The sequence below is a fragment of the Bos javanicus genome, chromosome 3, assembly GCF_032452875.1.
Source record: "Bos javanicus breed banteng chromosome 3, ARS-OSU_banteng_1.0, whole genome shotgun sequence".
Taxonomy (NCBI): Eukaryota; Metazoa; Chordata; class Mammalia; order Artiodactyla; family Bovidae; genus Bos; species Bos javanicus.
Window position 1 is genome coordinate 50170855 of NC_083870.1, and position 12113 is coordinate 50182967.

Here is a 12113-nt window from a genome sequence, read left to right on the forward strand (position 1 = left end):
GCAGACCAGACCCCTCCTCTAGGCTGTATACACATACACTACCCGTGTTTCACTTCTGAACAGTGTGTAGCAGGCTTTCAACAAAAACCTCATCTTTTCATGCCACCACTTCCATGATGCAGTCATGGGTCATCAACATCACCTTGACCTTACCTAATGACATAGCAGTGAGTCCTTGTGCAGATTGTGTGTTCTTGCACAATCTCAGAGATGATGCTGTTGCAACACTGCGCAGTGGGGACATATTTCGGCATCTCGTCAGGTAGACCTGTCTGCTCTGAGTAGCAGCGTCTCTCTTGTCATGTTAGCATCTTCGGCTCTGCTGGGTGAGCAGGTGTGTGGAAACAGCTAGAGTCCTGACTGCTCTTGCCTGGGGTTTGTGTGGCTAACTCCTCAGGCCAGACATTGCCAGGACAGCCTGAGGTGTATTTTGTCAGTGTCCCAGGTCAGAAGCGAATTCTCCCTACACTCCTAAACTTGATGGTTTGAATCAAGGTCGAAGCCTGGGCTGCCCTCTGGAGGTGCTCTAGGGAGCCTCATCTGGCCTGTAAGTGGGATATGGCCGGTTCACATTCTTGTTCTGTGCTACAGCCTTCATCCTTGACTGAAGAAAGAGAACTCTTCTGAGATCCCAATCAGTCAGAGAGGCGGTGAAGAGATGAGAACTAACATGTAAGCAAGGATTGAAGTCATGGCCTCTGACCAGAATCAGCTTTGTAACTGGGCTTCACGGCCCTCCCCTTGTGGCCTATCGCTAACCTCATCTCCTGCCATCCACCTTACTCACAAACTTTTCCATGCTGGCTTTTTCTGCTGCCCTGGGTCTTTGCCTTTCCTTAGGCTGGAAGGTTCTTTTGTGGTAGAACAGCTGAGTGGCTTGAAGAGGGTGCTAGATTGCTGTCATGGGTTGAACTGTGTACCCCCAAAAGATGTGCTGAAGTCCTAAGACATCTGTCCTAACACACCAGTATCTGTGAAAGTAACTGCATTTGGAAAGAAAATCATTGGAGATGTAATCAAATCAAGGTGAGGTTGTGCTGGGTTAGGGTAAGTCTATCCAATGACTGGGTTTCCCAGGTGGCTCAGTGGTAAAGAATCCTCCTGCCAAGTAGGATTTGCAGGTTCAATCTCTGGGTCAGGAAAATCCCTGGAGAAGGAAATTGCAACCCATGGTAGTATTCTTGCCTGGGAAATCCCATGGATAGAGGAGCCTGGTGGGCTACAGTCCATCGGGTCACAAGAGTTAGACACAACTTAACAACTAAACAACAATCCAATGACTGGTGTCTTGTAAAAAGAGGGGAATTTGGACACACAGGGAGTATGCCAAGCGATGACAGAGACAGATTGGGGTTGTTGTGTGCATAGGCTTAGGAACACCGAGGATTGCCAGCAGCTACCGCTGGGCAGGGTAGGAAGAGGCAAGGAAGGATCCCACCTTAGAGCCTTCAGAGAGCGTGTAGACCTGGGACACCTTGATTTTGGACTCCTAGCCTCCTGAACTGTCAGAGAATATGTTTCTATTTTAAAGCCATCAAGTTTGTGGTGACTTGTTACAGCAGCCCTAGGAAACTAATACAGATACACAGCCCCATCTTAGCCATTTCCTCATGATTGTGTGACTTTGGGGCAAGTTCCTAAAATTCTCTGGAGCTCAATTTCCTTAACAATAAATGGGAGAAGTAGGGCTTAAATGAATTAATGCTCACAAAATTGTTAGCACAGACACTCAGGAAATGCTGGTTTTGTAGCTGTCACCCTAATTCTCATGTGCCTGGTGCACCCCCACTCAGATTCCACGGCCTCAGAGAGACCTCCCCTGACCTCCCTGCTAAAAGCAACGCTCCAGTCACTGTGTTACTACTCTATTATCCTCATAGCACTTCAAATTCTATAGTTCCGTTAACAGCAACAACCAACTCCTCAGAACTCAGAACTGTGAGTTCTCAGGGCAAGTCCTCAGAATGTGAGTTCTGAGGGCAAGGACCCTTTCTTGTCGTCTTAGACATTTAGCAACTGATGGGCTGACTGATGATCCTATACAACCAGATAGGGAGGGCATTTAAATTGAGGGGAGAGGCAGTGAGGTTGTTCCAAAGATCTCTAAGTTTCCCAGAATAAGTGGCACTCACATCTCTAAAATTTTTTCAGAAATTCTTCAGTGATTTTATTTCATGAGAACAAGGAGGTTCCCACACCTAACCTCTCTGCTCTTGCCAACATAGTATAGGATAAAAACTTTGGGGTCACAGTGGCACCATAAACACTCACACATTTAGGCAGAAGTGTATGGTAAAGAGGGCTTTCCTGGTTGCTCAGACGATAAAGAATGTGCCTGCAATGCAGGAGACCTCGGTTTGATCTCTGGGTCAGAAAGACACCCTGGAGAAGGAAATGGCAACCCACTCTGGTATTCTTGCCTGGGAAATCCCTTGGACAGAGGAGCCTGGCAGGCTACATCCATGGGGTTGCAAAGAGTCAGACGCGACTGAGCGACTTGCACTACTACTGCTGCTGCTGCTGCTGCGTCGCTTCAGTCGTGTCCGACTCTGTGCGACCCCATAGACGGCAGCCCACCAGGCCCCGCCATCCCTGGGATTCTCCAGGCAAGAACACTGGAGTGGGTTGCCATTTCCTCCTCCAATCTACTACTACTACTACTACTATATACTGTTTAAAAGTGTAGTTCTGGCAACCTCCATGCTTCTGACCTCTGGGATGTTGTTATCAGATATGGGGTTCCAGTAACTTTTCAACCTGCTGATGGGCGGTCAGGCTCTTCAGTATTGGAACCGTTTGCTGTTAAACTTTGCCCCCTAGTGGTAATTGAATGACACAACAGCACAGCATTTGGCTGCAATACACCTGTGTATTCTGGGAGGTTTAATATTAAATGTAATGGACTTCGCTGGTGGCTCAGATGGTAAAGAATTCACCTGCATTGTGGGAGACCTGGGTTCGATCCCTGGGTTTGAAAGATCCCCTGGAGGAGGGCATGGCAACTAACTCCAGTATTCTTGTCTGGAGAATCCCATGGACAGAGGAGCTTTGTGGGCTAGAGTCCATGAGGTCACAAAGAGTCACGACTGAGTGACTAAGCATAATATTAAATGTAATAGTGTGCCATAGCATTACAACTTCAGAACTAAGGGCTCTGTTTAAACTTTGTAAAATGGCAAGTCATTTTCATTAGCTTCATATAAGACAAATTAAAATTGTCAAGGCATTTTATTGTTAGAATAAATTGTCTAACATTCTTGGACAAAAACTCTAACACGCTGCAGTACTGTATGTAGATTTTGAGGTGGGGGATTGGCATTGATCTGAAGTTTCACATGTTGTTACCAAGAAGTTTTCTTGAAAAAAATTATGTTTGAATTGTGATTTGACAGCTGAACAAAATGGTGACTTGAAGGAAGCGGGTATTAGGTGAGGCAGAAGAGAGATATGAACATGTTAAGAGACTGAGAGGGAGACCCCAGCCTGTGGGAAAATGTATGCCCAGGCTGCCTGGGGCAGGAGAGATCAGTAGGGAAGTGTTTTTTTTTTTAGTCACTGGGTTGTGTTTGACTCTTTTGGGACCCCATGGACTATATGTAGCCCACCAGGCTCCTCCGTGCATGGGATTTCCCAGGCAAGAATATTGGAGTGGGTTGCCATTTCCTTCTCCAGGGGATCTTCCCAACCCAGGGATCAAACTTGGGCCTCCTGAATTGACAAGTGGATTCTGTACCACTGAGTACCTGGGAAGCCCAGCAAAGAAGTAGGGACTCTCTTATTTACTGCATGGGAAAGGTGAGGAAACTTCAGGTGTTCCTAGGAAATTCTGAAAGGGTCAAACTGTTAATTAAGAGAACAAGAAGGCTGAGTTGGGGAACAATTTGACTGATTGCCAAAAATTATGTGTAACTACATATGGCTCTGCAACTTGCTTTTTTTCATTGTATGTCATTCCATATTAAACGGTTGAATCTAGCTCCTTATTTTAAATGGTTATCCAATATGCCATTGTATGAGACAGTTATATTTAACTGATTTCCTACTGACATTTGGGTTCTTGTTAAAAACAGCTTTGTTGTTATTTAACAAATGTAGTCACATTTGTTATACAAGGCATATCATTTAACAAATGTTTATTGAGTGTCTATCTGCCATCTGCTGGTCACTGTTCCAGGGGCTGAGGATACAGCAGTGAACAGAACAAGGTCCCTGCCTCTGTGGAGCTTACGTTATGGGGTGGAACACTGACAAGACAAAGAAGGCAACAGAGTATACCATGTTCGGTAATGATATGCACTCAGCAGAAAAAAGGTCATCAGGGGAAGCGTCTGTGAAATGTTGGAGTTAAGGGGATGTTAAATTTAAAGAGGGTTAAATTTAGAGATGTTAAATTTAAAGCATCTCTTTAAATTTAAAGAGATGTTAAATTAAAAGGGTTAATTTTAAAGATGTTAAATTTAAAGAGATGTTAAATTTAAAGCAGGGAAGGCTTCACCCAGAAGGCAACTTTCTAGTGGAGGGGCAAGTCAAGAGTGATGTCTGGGAAATTTTCTGGCGGTCCAGTGGTTAGGACTCTGCACTCTCATTGCCAAGGGCCTGGTTTCAACCTCTGGTTGGAGAACTAAGATCCTGCAAGCCTCATGGCTTTAAACAAACAAACAAAAAAATGTGGACGAAGGTAAAAAAGGGAGGGAGGGCAACCAAAATAAAGAGTGATGTCTGATGGGGACAGGACGCAGGAAGGACAAGGCCATGAAGCTGGAGCTCACCTCTTCCACTGAGGAATGGCTGAGAGGCCAGTGGGGCCTGAGGAGTGGCCTTGAGGGAGAGCAGTGAAAGCTTGTGTGAGAGAGTGAGGAAGGGGCACGAGGCGGGTTGCACAGGCCTGGATGTCCCTGTGAGGATGTGAACTTTTATGAAGTGGAATGGGGAGCCATCTCAGGATCACTGTGGCCTGCGTGTTGCTGGCAGGGGCAGGGAAATCAGTTGGGAGCTAGTTGTGACCGTCCAGATGAGAGATGTGATGGTTTGGATCTGTGATGGCAGAAGGGGGTGGTAAGGAAGGGGGATTCTAGACATATAGTATGAAGGCAGAGCCTCAGGATCTGCTGCGGGACTAGACATGGGTGGGAGAAAAGGATGATGCACCGTACTGGAAGGATGGCACTGCCTTCCACTAAGATGGCTGGGTGTGCATGTGTGAGAATTTCTGTAAGATAAACACATGGAAGGATTGGGTGTTGGGTAAGAAGTAAAAATTAACTTCCTGGCAACTCATGAGTTTTGTTTTTCACATTTCTGTTCCCAAATTTTCTCTAATAATCATTAATGCTTTTATGATAGTTATAAAAATAAAAATACTCCTCTATTGACATACCTTAGCCTACTCCAGATTTGATGCTGAAAACTTATAGCCTAAACAAAATTATATAAAACAAGTAGGTGAGAGGTCCGACAGCAGAAATTCTCAAACTCCTTGGTCTCAAGACCCCCTCTCAGTGCTTGAAAATTACTGAGGACTGCAAAGACCTTTTGTGATGTGGGTTTTAGCTATTGGTTTACTGTATGAGAAATTACAGTGTAGGAATTTTTACTGTTTATTTAGCTCATTAAAAATAACAACATTAAACCTATTATGGGAATATAAATAGCATATTTTTATGAAAATAGTCATTTTCCAGAACAAAATTTAGTGAGAAAGAAAGAATGGCATTGGTTTGCATTTTTGCAGATCTCTTTAGTGTCTGATAGAATGAGTTTGACTACCACATATGCTTCAGCCTTCAGTCTGTTGTGTTACGTTATTTTGGTTTAAGTCTGAAGAAAATCTGGCCTGGCACAGATATGTAAATAAAAAAGGAAGGAATACTGTATAGCACACAGAATCATAATCGGTATCTTACAATAACCTGTAATGGAAAATTATCTGCAAAGGAATATATTGAGACTTCCCTGGTGGCTTAGTGGGTAAAGAATCCACCTTCAGTGCGTTAGACACAGAAGACCCAGGTTCAGTCGATGGGTCAGGAAGATCCCTTTGAAGAGGGCATGGTAACCCACTCCATTGTTTTTACCTGGAAAATCCCATGGACAGAGGTGCCTGGCAGGCTACAATCAATCAGATCGCAGAGTTGGACATGACTTAGTGACTGAGCACATGCATACACACACACACACTCACGTACATATAACTGAATCTCTGCTGTACACAAAAAACTAACACAACATTGTAAGTCTGCTATCAGTTCAGTTCAGTCGCTCAGTCGTGTCTGACTCTTTGCAACCCCATGGACTGCAGCACACCAGGCCTCCCTGTCTATCACCAACTCCTGGAGTTCACCCAGACTCATGTCTATTGAGTTGGTGATGCCATACAACTTTCTCATCCTCTGTCATCCCCTTCTTCTCCTGCCCTCAATCTTTCCCAGCATCAGGGTCTTTTTAAATGAGTCACTTCTTTGCATCAGGTGGCCAAAGTATTGGACTTTCAGCTTCAGCATCAGTCCTTCCAATGAACACTCAGGACTGATCACCTTTAGGATGGACTGATTGGATCTCCTTGCGGTCCAAGGGACTCTCAGGAGTCTTATCCAACACCATAGTTCAAAAGGATCAATTCTTTGGCCCTTCAGCTTTCTTTATGGTGCAACTCTCACATCCATACATGACTATTGGAAAAACCATAGCCTTGACTAGATGGACCTTTGTTGGCAAAGTAATGTATATGCATTTTAATATGCTATCTAGGTTGGTCATAACTTTCCTGCCAAGGAGTAAGTGTCTTTTAATTTCATGGCTGCGATCATCATCTGCAGTGATTTTGGAGCCCAGAAAAAGAAAGTCTGACACTGTTTCCCCATCTATTTGCCATGAAGAGATGGGACTGGATGCCATGATCTTAGTTTTCTGAATGTTGAGCTTTGAGCCAACTTTTTCACTCTCCTCTTTCACTTTCATTGCCAGAGGTGCTAAGAGGGCTCAAACAAACCTTGTGCACACCAGGACCCAGGGACCCCACAGAGACTGAGACAGAACTGTGTGTGAGCATTTCCTGTGGAGGTACAGGTCAGCAGTGGACTGCCACAGGGACAGGGGCTCCGGGTGCAACAGACTTGGATATGGCATAAGCCCTCTTGGAGGAGGTTGCCATTAACCCTACCATAGAGCTGCCAGAACTTACACAGGACTGGGAAATAGACTCTTGGAGAGCACAAACAGAACCTTGTGCACCAGGACCCAGGAGAAAGGAGCAGTGACCCCACAGGGACTGACCCAGACTTGCCTGTGAGAGTCCAGGAGTCTCCAGTGGGTTGGTGGTGGCCTGCTGTAGGGTTGAGGGCACTCCGTGTAGCATACATGCATGGGATCTTTTGAGGGAGGTCACCATTATCTTCATTACCTCCACCATAGTTTGAAGTAAAGTCGCTCAGTGCTGTCCGACTCTTTGCGACTCCATGGACTGTAGCCTACCAGGCTTCTCTGTCCATGGGATTTTCCAGGCAAGAGTACTGGAGTGGGTTGCCATTTCCTTCTCCAGGAGATCTTCCTGACCCAGGGATCGAACCCGGGTCTCCCAAATTGCAGGCAGATGCTTTACCCTCTGAGCCACCAGGGAAGCCATAGTTTGGCCCCAGGTAAATAGCAGGGAGGGAACACAGCTCCACCCATCAACAGAAATTGGATAAAGATTTTCTGAGCGTGGCCCTGCCCATCAGAAAACACCCAGTATCCCCCTCAGTCAGTCTCTCCCATCAGGAAGCTTCCATAATCCTCGTATCCTTCTCCATCAGAGGGCAGACAGACTGAAAACCACAATCACAGAAAACTAACCAATCTAATCACATGGACCACAGCATTGTCTAACTCAATGAAACTATGAGCCATGCCATGTAGGGCCACCCAAGACGGACAGGTCATGGTAGAGAGGTCTGACAAAATGTGGTCCACTGGAGAAGGGAATGGCAAACCACTTAAGTGTTCTTGCCTTGAGAAGCCCATGAACAGTATGAAAAGGCAAAAAGATAGGACACTGGAAGATGAACTTCCCAAGTTGGTAGGTGCCCAATATGCTACTGGAGATCAGTGGAAAAGTAATTCCAGAAAGAATGAAGAGATGGAGCCAAAGCAAAAACAACACCCAGTTGTGGATGTGACTGGTGATGGAAGCAAGGTCCAATGCTGTAAAGAGCAATATTGCATAGGAACCTGGAATGTTTGGTCCATGAATCAAGGCAAATTGGAAGTGGTCAAACAGGATATGGCAAGAGTGAACGTCAACATGTTAGGAATCAGCGAACTGAAATGGACTGGAATGGGTGAATTTAACTCAGATGACCATTATATCTACTACTGTGGGCAAGAATCCCTTAGAAGAAGTGGAGTAGCCATCATAGTCCACAGAAGAGTCCAAAATGCAGTACTTGGATGCAATCTCAAAGACGACAGAATGATCTCGGTTCATTTTCCAAGACAACAATTCAATATCACAGTAATCCAAGTCTATGCCCCAAACAGTAATGCTGAAGAAGCTGAAGTTGAACAGTTCTGTGAAGACCTACTGGAGAAGGAAATGGCAGCCCACTCCAGTATTCTTGCCTGGAGAATCCTGTGGACAGAGGGGCCTGGTAGGCTGCTGTCCATGGGGTCACACAGAGTCGGACATGAGTGAAGTGACTCAGCATGCATGCATGAAAACCTACAAGACCTTTTAGAACTAACACCCCAAAAAGATGTCTTTTTCATTATAGGGGACTGGAATGCAAAAGTAGAAGTCAAGAAACACCTGGAGTAACAGGCAAATTTGGCCTTGGAGTACAGAATGAAGCAGGGCAAAGGCTAATAGAGTTTTGCCAAGAGAACACACTGGTCATAGCAAACACCGTCTTCCAACAACACAAAAGAAGACTCTACACATGGACATCACCAGATGGTCAACACCGAAATCAAATTGATTATATTCTTTGCAGCCAAAGATGGGAGAAGCTCTATACAGTCAGCAAAAACAAGAGTGGGAGCTGATTGTGGCTTGGATCATGAACCTCTTACTGCCAAATTCAGACTTAAATTGAAGAAAGTAGGGAAAACCACTAGACCATTCAAGTATGACCTAAATCAAACCCCTAACGATTATACAGTGGAAGTGAGAAACAGATTTAAGGGACTAGATCTGATAGACAGAGTGCCTGATGAACTATGGATGGAGGTTTGTGACATTGTACAGGAGACAGGGATCAAGACCATCTCCAAGAAAAAGAAATGCAAAAAAGCAAAATGGCTGTCTGAGGAGGCCTTACAAATAGCTGTGAGAAGAAGAGAAGCCAAAAGCAAAAGAGAAAAGGAAAGATATACCCATTTGAATACAGAGTTCCAAAGAATAGCAAGGAGAGATAAGAAAGCCTTCCTCAGTGATCAGTGCAAAGAAATAGAGGAAAACAATAGAATGGGAAAGACTAGAAATCTCTTCAAGAAAATTAGAGATACCAAGGGAACATTTCATGCAAGATGGGCTCAATAAAGGACAGAAATGGTATGGACCTAACAGAAGCAGAAGATATTAAGAAGAGGTGACAAGAATACACAGAAGAAGTGTACAAAAAAGATCTTCATGACCCAGATAATCACGATGGTGTCATCACTCACCTAGAGCCAGACATCCTGGAATGTGAAGTCAAATGGGCCTTAGGAAGCATCACTACGAATGAACAAAGTCTGCTATACTTCAGTTTTAAAATTTATTTCAAAAAGGGAGGAATACTCTTTTTGTATTAAGGTATAATTAGTGTAACATTTTATTAGTTTCAGGTATACAACATAATGATTTGAATGTATTGCAGAATGATCGAAATAAGACCAGTGAGCATCCATTACCATACAATAGTTACCAAAAATCTTTTTCTTCTTCTTTTTTTTTTAATTCCCCGATTCTTCCCCAAATATCTTCTTTACAGTCTTAAGAAAAACTTAGGGTCCAATCAAGATTCACATGTTACATCTGGCTGTTACCTTTTTCATGTGTCTCTTTTAATCTAGAGGAACATCCCAGACCCAGTTTGCTAGCTATTTTCAAATATACAGTATAGTGTTACTAACTTTAGTCACTGTGCTTTACATTACGTCTCCAGGACTTGTTCACTTTATAACGGAAATACGTACCTTTTGACCCCCTTCCACCCATTTCCCACCTCTCATCCCCTAGGGTAGTATTTTAAATTGCCTTTTCTGATCATTAGAGATATTTTTCTTTGTTATTATACTAAAATTTGTAAAGTTGTAGTTCCATAAAGGTTAATTGCAGTGTGGAATCTGAAGTCATATCAGTGACCTTTTCTTTTTTTTTTTTTTAACTCTATTCCCTTAAAACCCATTGGTCTGTCTGGCCATGTGAATGGATTTTACCTGTGCATGATTTTGTATCATCGTGCATTGATCATTTGAAAAATATTGGTTTGCTGAGTTATGCAGATATTCCAGCTGTTAACATACATCACTATACAATGCCAAAAATTCACACTCATTATCATCACTCATGAAAAACATCATTAAAGTATTGGGAAAAATCATTAAAGTATTTACCGCTTATGGTGATAAATGCAAGTTTCCCGAAATTCTAATTTTCAGTTAAAAGCTCAGGTTTTAGCATTGGCAACAAACAATGTCAGTTGTTTTCCTTGAAGTGACAGGCTCACTTTGTTCATTTTTTTGGAAAATGTCTGCCGAATAAATTCTCAAGTCTGAATAACCATTGTTTGTCAGGCATTCCTTGAAGTAAAAACGGCGCTCCGTGAAACAGCAGCTGGTGCAGCCCTCGGTTTAATGGCACCGTCACTCTCCCTCAAGACAGCCATTGTGTGGGGTGTGCAGCAGAAGAGCTGTGTGTCTGCTTCCTGTCTTGCCACACGGAATGTTTGAGACATGGACTCAGGGGCCAGGATGTGCTAAAGTAATACAGTAGTCCTCCGATCTGCAGCTTCAGTCACCCAGTCAACCATGGTCTGAAAGTTCCAGAAAGAAACATTTCATAAGTTTCATTTTATGTGGTGGTACGGTATTTTTTTTACTGAAGCATAGTTAATGTGCAATATTATATAACTTATGGGTGTACAATGTAGTGATTCACAATTTTTAAAAGTTATATTCCTTTTACAGTTATAAAATATTGATGACATTCTGTGTTATGTAATATATCCTTTTAGCTTATTTTATATCTAGTAGTTCGTACCTCTTAATCTCCTGCCCCTGTCTTACCCCTCTCTGCTTCCCTATCCCCACTGGTAACCACTAGTTTTTTTTCTCTGCATCACTGAGTCTGCTGCTTTATTATTATATTCACTAGTTTGTTGAATTTTTTAGATTCCACACATAGGTGATATCATACACTGTTTGTCTTTCTCTGACTTATTTCACTTAACATAATGCCCTTCACGTCTATCCATGTTGTTGCAAGTGGCAAAATTTAATTTCTTTTTTATGGCTGGGTAGTAGTCCATTGTGTGTGTGCGTGCATGTGGGCACACGCTTGTGTATACACATCTTCCTTTTCCATTCGTCTTTGGATGGACACTTCCATATCTTGGCAATTAATTGTAAGCCATGCAGCTATGAACACTGGGTGCATGTATCTTTTCAAGTGTTTTTTTCTTTTTTTTTTTTTTTGACAATTCATAAGTTTTAATTCATGCATCATTCTGCATAGCCTGATGAAATCTCATGCCCTCCCACTCCTTCCCACCTAACCCATGAATCATCCCCTTGTCCAACATATCCTGTCCCTTGGTCACTTGGTGGTGGTGGTGTTGGTTAGTCACTTGGTAGCCATCTTTTGTCAGAGTGACTTTCTTTTTTTTTTTTTAATTTATTTATTTTAATTGGAGGCTAATTACTTTACAATATTGTATTGGTTTTGCCATACATCAACATGCATCCACCACGGGTGTACACATGTTCCCCATCCTGAACCCCCTCCCACCTCCCTCCCCATACCATCCCTCTGGGTCATCCCAGTGCACCAGCCCCAAGCATTCTATATCCTGCATTGAACCTGGACTGGCGATTCATTTCTTATATGATATTATACATGTTTCAATGCCATTCTCCCAAATCATCCCACCCTCTCC

At 43.3% G+C, this 12113-nt stretch overlaps 1 protein-coding gene across 6 annotated transcripts in view; it reads left to right on the forward strand.

The window, feature by feature from the left end:
* The window catches only part of BCAR3 (BCAR3 adaptor protein, NSP family member), a 221575-nt gene that overhangs the window by 141278 nt on the left and 68184 nt on the right, over positions 1 to 12113 (forward strand). The gene's annotated exons all lie outside the window — the stretch shown is intronic.